The following is an 8,147-nucleotide window of genomic DNA, read 5'->3' as shown; positions in this document are numbered from 1 at the left end:
AGAAGGTTTCTTCATAATCTACTCCTTCTCTTTGGGGAAACCCTTTTGCCATAAGTCTAGCTTTGTAGGTCTGTACCTTACCAACTTGGTCTTGTTTTCTCTTGTAGATCCATTTGCAATCGATGGGTTTTTCCCCTTCAAATTGATCTATAAGATCCCAGACAAAATTGAAATACATAGATTCCATTTCAAAGTCCATGGCTTTAATCCATTGGTCTTTGTCCACATCAATCATTGCTTAGCTAAAAGACAATGGATCCTCTAAACCATCATCTGGTATGATGACTTGAGCTTCAGTTAAACCCATGTATCAGTCAGGTTGTTGCATAACCCTTCCCACTACGACGAGCCATTCTCAACTCTTGAGAAGGATGTGAAGTCCTAGTTTCATCAATAACTCTTCTTGGACCTGCTCTATCAATAACTCTTGTTGAAGGACCTGCTCTATCAACAACTTTTATTGACACATTTGTCGTTTCTTTAGACATTTCATCTATTACTAGCTTACTGTGAGGTTGATGATTCTTCACATGATCTTCCTCCAGGAAGGTTTCATTTTTCGATACAAATATCTTATCTTCTTGAAGATCATAGAAGAAACCTCCTTTTGTTTCTTTTGGGTAGCCTACAAATAGGCATACTTTTGAACGGTGTTACAACTTTTTAGAATTTTGCACCAACACATGTGCTAGACAACCTCAAATCTTGAAGTAACATAAATTTCCTTTACGTTCTCTCTAGAGCTCATATGGCGTTTCAGAAACACTTTTCGAAGGAACTATGTGTTGGGATTGGTGTCCTAATTCTCTCGGAGTCTCGTTGATTTGTAAAGATGCACATTGTTTGATGAATAAAACAATTGTTATTTAATTTTGGCATTTACTCATGTCCAATAAACAAAGCTCCATGGTTATCTTATGTGAACTTAAGCATGTATATGTGATATACAAGTGGATCATGCCTTAAGTGATAACCTAAATAGGTATGTGATATAAGGATTAAGGTGGGATACCTGATCCTGGTGACACTACGAATACGCCCCGCTTTGTAGAGGTTTGCAAGTGTTGTAAACTACTATAGATGATAGATCCCGACCATTCATATGGAGATGTGCGAGTGAAAGTGTCCTATACAAAGATTTTGTATAATACCCAGACCACGAGATGACTAGACTCTGTATATAACGTCGTTGATACTAGAGACTTACATCTCATCTTAAAGACCATAGGTGACAAAACCTCAATATTGAGTGTTTTGGAAACTCTTGCCTTTGAGAGTGGTCCTTTGATTAGTATGGGTGAGAGTGCCCAAATTTCCAACTCAACATGCCTACCTTTTTAGGGACTTATCTGATCTGGGAGCTAGGAACTCAATCCACAAGATGGAATTCACTTCCTTCCCGAAGTAGGGATAAGTAGAGAGATTGCTCCCTTAAAGGTGATTCTGGGGCTTGAAAATAGTGGTCATAACTTCTCTTTGAAAGAGAGGACTCAGTCATAGTAGGACTATGACTTATGTTCATTAGAGGGATCAATGGTACTTAAGGAGTTAGATGTAACTACAGGGACATAACGGTTATTGGCCAAGTTGTACTTACAAGCGATCTGTGAAGGGTTGTCGCATTGCTGATTGGTTAAGATGGCACATAATATATTTGTGGTAAAGAAAGTTTAGCTGTAGATCTTTAGTAGAGTGTATGGCAGTTAATGGATGGTGGATCCCGTGACTAAAGAGTTTAGTCAGTTATTCACGTACCGTTGGAGCTTCAAGCTATAGGTCCATAAGGTCCCCTTGGTAGCTTAATGGATTCAGTTAAGGATCAGTTCTTGGTGTTGATTTGAAATGTTCAAATTGACAAGAGGTAATTCGATTATATATGATATGATCGGTATGATGTATGAGATACATCTAATAGAGGATTGATATAAATGAGATTTACATTAAGTACCATGGAATAGAAAAAGAGTTATGGTTTATATGTTTCATGAGATGAAATATTAAAACTATAAGTTATAAATATAGTATGATAAGTTAGTTATCATTTATATTTATAATAATATTAATTATTGGATAATTAATTCCTTTTCTCTAATAACCAATTGAATGGGAGGTTATTGGTGGTTCATGGAAACCTTGAGATAAAAGGAAATTTGTTTTCCTATTTTTAGGAAGTTTTTGTCAAAAATTGATTTTGAGATTTTGTAAATTTTCTCTCGGAAAAAGAATCTCACGAAAGTTGTCAAGTAAATACAATTTACTAAGCGACAGCTTGACTTAGGTAAACGATCGTGTAGTGTTTATAGGCGATAGACACGCTGCTAAGCGATGAGCTAAATGATCGCTTAGCTTTTGTTAAACGAATGCTTAGCTTTTCCTAAACGATTGGGCATCGACCTATACGATAGGTTTCAGCCATCTCCCACTTGCTCAATCGTTTACACGATTGTTGATTCCTTCATCTTCTGCCTCAAACCAAGTCCACATAGAGCCCACCCTCTGGATGCGTACACCGAGACTACCAAGGTACACTTCTTGGTGGTGTCTTACTCAACTTGATGCCATTGAGGTTCTGTGGAGGCCGTTCATGCTGTTGGGGTGTTCGTAACCGAGGCGATCGCTGAGTTCGAGATTGCGGTGTTCGTGCAGCATAGCGGTCGTGTTGTTCGAGTATTCGAGGATGTTTTGTTCGAGCGTTCGTGAGCAAGGAGCATAGAGACGAGTTGACAAATGTTCATACCATTTCTCCTTATTCATTTGTACTTTCATGTTGTAATTTCTATAATGATTGCATAACCGTTTGTCTCTGTTTATGACCATAATTTGTAATGTTCATACATGATTGTAATTTGGAATGATCTTTTCTGTTACATATGGAAATCCTCTTGATTGATTTCCTTGACTATGTTCAAAATATACACAGCAATTTCAAGTGCGTGTCCTAAAAAAGAATTGAGTAACTGAGTGTCACTCATCATGGAACGAACCATGTCCAACAAGGTTATGTTTCTCCTTTCTGCCACACCGTTTTGCTGAGGTATGCCAGGGGCTGTGAATTGAGACTGAATTCCATATTCTATCAAATAGTTCTGGAATTCTAAGTCCATATACTCACCACCTCGATCCGATCGAAGCGTTTTAATCTTTTTACTTAATTGGTTTTCAACCTCAGCCATATACTCTTTGAACTTTTCAAAAGTTTCAGACTTTTTGTGCATTAGGTAATTATGCTCATACCTGCAATAATCATCTATAAAACTGATGAAATATTCATACCCTCCTCTCGCTCTAACATTTAGAAGCCCACAAAGGTCTGAGTGAATCAGCTGTAGGGGTTCTTTGGCTCTAAGACCTTTCCTAGAAAATTTTTTTTTGTCATTTTACCCTCAAGACAGGACTCACATAATGGGAATGAACTGTCTTTCAACTTATTTAGATGATCGTTCTTAACCAATTTCTCAATCGTGTTGAGATTTATGTGACCCAGTCTTAAATGCCAAAGATAGGCATTTGGAAAAATCTTCCTTTTCTTATGAGTCCCAGCAGTTTTAAAGTCTCTATGTTCAAAACGGCTTTGACCTCAGTTGGGTTTAACATATACAAGTTATTTTCTAATTTTGCAAAGCAAATATGTTTACTTCCTATATTGATGAATACTTCATCATTTTCGAAATAAACTTTATAATTTTGTTCTAGCAAAAAAGAGATGGATATCAGATTCCTTTTCATAAAAGGAACATAATATACATTTTTCAAATAAATGTACTTATCTCCTATAAATAACTTCATATCTTCTACTGCTTTAGCTGAAACAATCTCCCCAGTCCCCACCTTAAAGATTGTTTCACCTTTTGTCAACTGTACTAGGAACTTGTTTCCTATGAGATAGTACAAACATGGTTAGTGACACCTGAATCAATTATCCAGGTTTTATCGTTTTCCAATAGACATGCTTCGATAACAAGTCAATCATATTTATCTTGTTATTCGAATTTTGCACTCTCATCTACATAATTCAAAATTTCAGATGAGTTGGAAGATAAAGAACAATCCCCTGTTAAAACTCTTTTGGTGTAATCAACTGCTAGTAATTTGTTTGTTGATTTGATTTTACTGTTATTTAATTCGGAAGTGAGTATTCTAGAAGAATTCGACATGCTGATAAAATTCAAACAAATTCTAATTAGCAAATTGTAACTAAATCCAAAAATAAGTTTTAGCAAAAAGTAATAATGTACCCATAACCATTATTTATTTGCAACGATACTTTAGTGAGTCAGAATATGTGCTACCGAGGGGCAGTCAGATACTCCTTCACTAAAGCAAACAATTTTGACCAAACACTATCTCTGGAATAACTCCTATTCCTATTGTCTCCAGAATAACTCTTATTCCTATAGTCGTGTAGTTATCATTTTCGGTCAAGATCCTTACTAACAATTTAGTATTTCTTGTAAGTGTGACCCGCCATTTTTAGATCTTATAGGATGGTATGAATATGCCTCCGAAATAGAAGACACCAAGACGGAACTAGAAGACCCTATTCATTTTACTTAAGCATGGGTTGTTCCGAATCCTATGTTACAACCCTCTGTGGGGATAGTCGTCATTAAATGACTAGCAAAAGGCCGCGTAAAACTAACCAGCAAGCGCAACATAGGAATCTCACGGTTCAGACTAATGGAGGAGACCGTAGGATATATTGACACATATCCTTCACCCACTTACTATGAACTATTTCCTCCTTTACCTTGTTATTGACACATACAAAACACTTTCCGTATGGAGGTCACTCCCAGGGTGACACGAAGCGTCATATGAATCTCACGGTGTAAACTATATAGAGATGTGGCAATTGAAACCTATATATCGAATAATTGATTTATGTTTGAACAATTTCCTCTTAATCACTGAAATCTAGATTTAAGCTAAAAAATACTTTTCGTATGGAGGTCACTCCCAGGGTGACACGAAGTACCGCTTAAATCTGGATTGTGAACTCTTAGAGATGTGAGAGCTAAAAATAACATATCGTATATATTATTAATCTCCTACTGAAGTTTTCTAATAACTTTATCATATAGAAGTTATTAAACTGCCACTGAAGTGTTATATTGGGTAGATTTATACTTAGGTTCTTTTCGGCTAATAAAACAACCCTAAGTCTATGTGGTTTATCCAAGTATAACTCTTATAATTGGATTTTAACCTATGATGTCTAGGTGTAAACCATTTTATTACCTCACATCACTCACATATGCTCATAAAACCGGTTACCAACGCTCAATAATTCGGCCATAATCCCCAAGTAGGAGGTGTTCCATAAACCATCAACTTAAGTATCCCTAGCATTAGACAGGATTATATACTGTTTGAGTTTGTAACCTGAGTTTTATAAGTTTTAACTATTAAAACAGGTGGTCAATCTACGTGAGCATGCAACTGTTGTTTATGGATTTTAAATGTCTAACCAAATTTTATAACAACTTATAAAACTTTAGATATGCTAAATATCCATAACATACATAAAGGCCTTCAATATTTAATATAACACTTATATTAAATACAAGAAACTCTAACATGCATACTATATATTATAACAGATTATAACATACTTTCAATGCATGTAACATGTTTTCTAAGTTGGGATTTTAAATCTAAATGGCATACTGTATGCACATACAAGATTTATTTAATTATAACATACATCAAATGCATAAATAATTAAACACAGGCTGATATGGTTTTAGTTTTGGCATAAACAAGCAAACATAAGCCTAACTATTACAAACAGCTTCAAAACTATCTTTGAACCACTCAAATCACTCCAAATCGAATCCAAGCATCTTGAACGGGATTGGATAAGTCTGAACTGGACCAACAAAGTCTGAACCAGACCAACCAAAAACACTTTGAGGCTGAACCAGATTGGACCTCGAGAAAACTGGTCGAACCAGCTGCTCTCGGTCCAACCTCAAAGTCTTGCTAAGGCTGATCGTGTAACACTGAAGGCAATCGTCTAACACCATCGCCTTATGTTGAGAAGAGGTACACGATCGCTTAGTGTCATCTGTCTATCGCATAGAACAATCGTTTAGCTCTCGGGTAAAACTAAACGATCGCTTAGCACCATCGCCTAACGTTTCATGTCATCGTTTAGTGTCTGTTGCAGCTAAACAATCACTTAGCTCTATTGTATAAAACATCATCGTGTCGTTCAACATTATAGCTAAATGATAGTTTAGTTCTATCGTATAGAAAATTCAACGCATCGCTTAACACCACATCTACATGATCGCTCAGCATTATCATATAGCACTTCATCGCATCGCCTAGCGCATACTATAGCTACACGTTCATGTAGTGCCATCGTATAGCAAATCCAACGTATCGTTTAGTTCCCACGCAAAAGCTAAATGATCACGTAGTGCTATCGTATAGCATTTGAATGCATCATTTAGCTCCTACATGTACATGATCGTTTAGCGTTCAACATCACAACAACCAGCACCCATTGCTATACGATCGTCTAGCTTCTCTTCACATTGTGTAACATCTAGAACAAGATGATCGCTTAGCAACTAAACCTCAACAATGATTTTGAGAAGAAGCTGAAAATTGGAACAGCAGCTCGGCCTTCTTCACTTGTTTTTTCAATTACATCTTAATTTCAACTCTAATGACTCCAAATAAATTACAGTCTCTTGATAACACATAAAAGTTCATCAAACAAGAGCCAATTACAAATTTAAATGAGAAATTAAAGAGAATTAAAATGTCAAAACTCATAAAACCATATCAGTGCATCAGTTTCATATAACTCATATAAAATACCCACCACACCAAAATTAAACTGAATTGAATGCTTATATGATGCTCTAATACCAATTGTAGAAATGTATCAGCAACAGCGGAAGCAACAAGGATTATTTAAGCACTCTAATTCATTAATTTTGGCAAAATATAAAGCATGCTCTTGCAGAAAACAAGTGAGTTTGAAGTTTATGGACATTTTCAAGCTAAATGTCCTAATTTCCTGAACAAATAGTGTAAAAGTTATGTCTTAACTCTGTCTGATGATGAGTTTGAAGATAGTAGCGACTCAGAGGAAGATTTTAAGACACTTGTTAGTAATCTCATCTGACACCTTATCATGTGAGATTTCTGAGTATAATGTGTATATAGAAAATGTTAACGATGTTGTCAAACATGTGTCTGCTAATTATTTTTATCAAGTTTTTTTTAACAAATGATAAGATGATCTGAAAGTCCTTAATGTGCAAAAAGAAAGAAGTGAGACTTTGTTGGCTAACAATCATAGACTTATGCCTACTATTATAAATTTGAAGCGAAAACTTACACAAGTTAAAGCTGAGAAGGGATCTGAAAGTCCTCTAAGATTTTCTCCCCTAGAGCAAATGACTCACTGGCAAGATCAAGTAATCGAACATTAAATTTACTAATCGTTTCATCATCCTGCATTTTGAGCTTCTCAAACTTAGATGTTAAAAGTTGTAATCTTGACAGCTTGACCTTTGAAGTTCCTTCATGAGCAATAGACAAAATGTCCCAAGCTTCCTTAGCTGAAGTGCAAATATTAATCAAACGAAATATATTGCGATCCACACCATTAAAAAGGTGATATTGAATATGTGAATTGTCACACCCCGCCCTAGATTACCCTCTTACCTAGATGGGGTGGTGGCTGTAGCAGTTACCAACCCTTTTGCTGGTACTTACTGCCTATCTAACCTGTTAAATTTCGCTCAAACTCTTAATGCATACATATCATCAAAACACTGAACAATTAACTCAGAATTTAACACATTTACATTACAGGGTTTCGCAGTATCGTTCATACATGATTATTACAATTTAGTGAGCCCCGACTAGAACACTAGTCACTAGACAGACACATGTGTACTAACTAATACAGGTCTTCAATCAAGCTTCCATCAACCTGACTCTTTAAGTGACAGAACAGCAACAGCAAACTCTTTTGGGAACTGACTACTACCTGAAGGAAAACATTTGAAAACATTAGCTAGAAGCCCAGTGAGTGACTAATATTTAAGCATAATGTTCATACATAAATTTCATATTAAAACTAAAAGCTTTTACTAAAACATAAACTTGACAACTATTATTCA

The sequence above is a fragment of the Benincasa hispida genome, chromosome 2, assembly GCF_027475165.1.
Source record: "Benincasa hispida cultivar pf3 chromosome 2, pf3_genome.v1.1, whole genome shotgun sequence".
In the NCBI taxonomy this organism is placed as follows: Eukaryota; Viridiplantae; Streptophyta; class Magnoliopsida; order Cucurbitales; family Cucurbitaceae; genus Benincasa; species Benincasa hispida.
The sequence above is the reverse complement of the archived record's forward strand: the minus strand, read 5'-3'. Positions refer to the sequence as shown.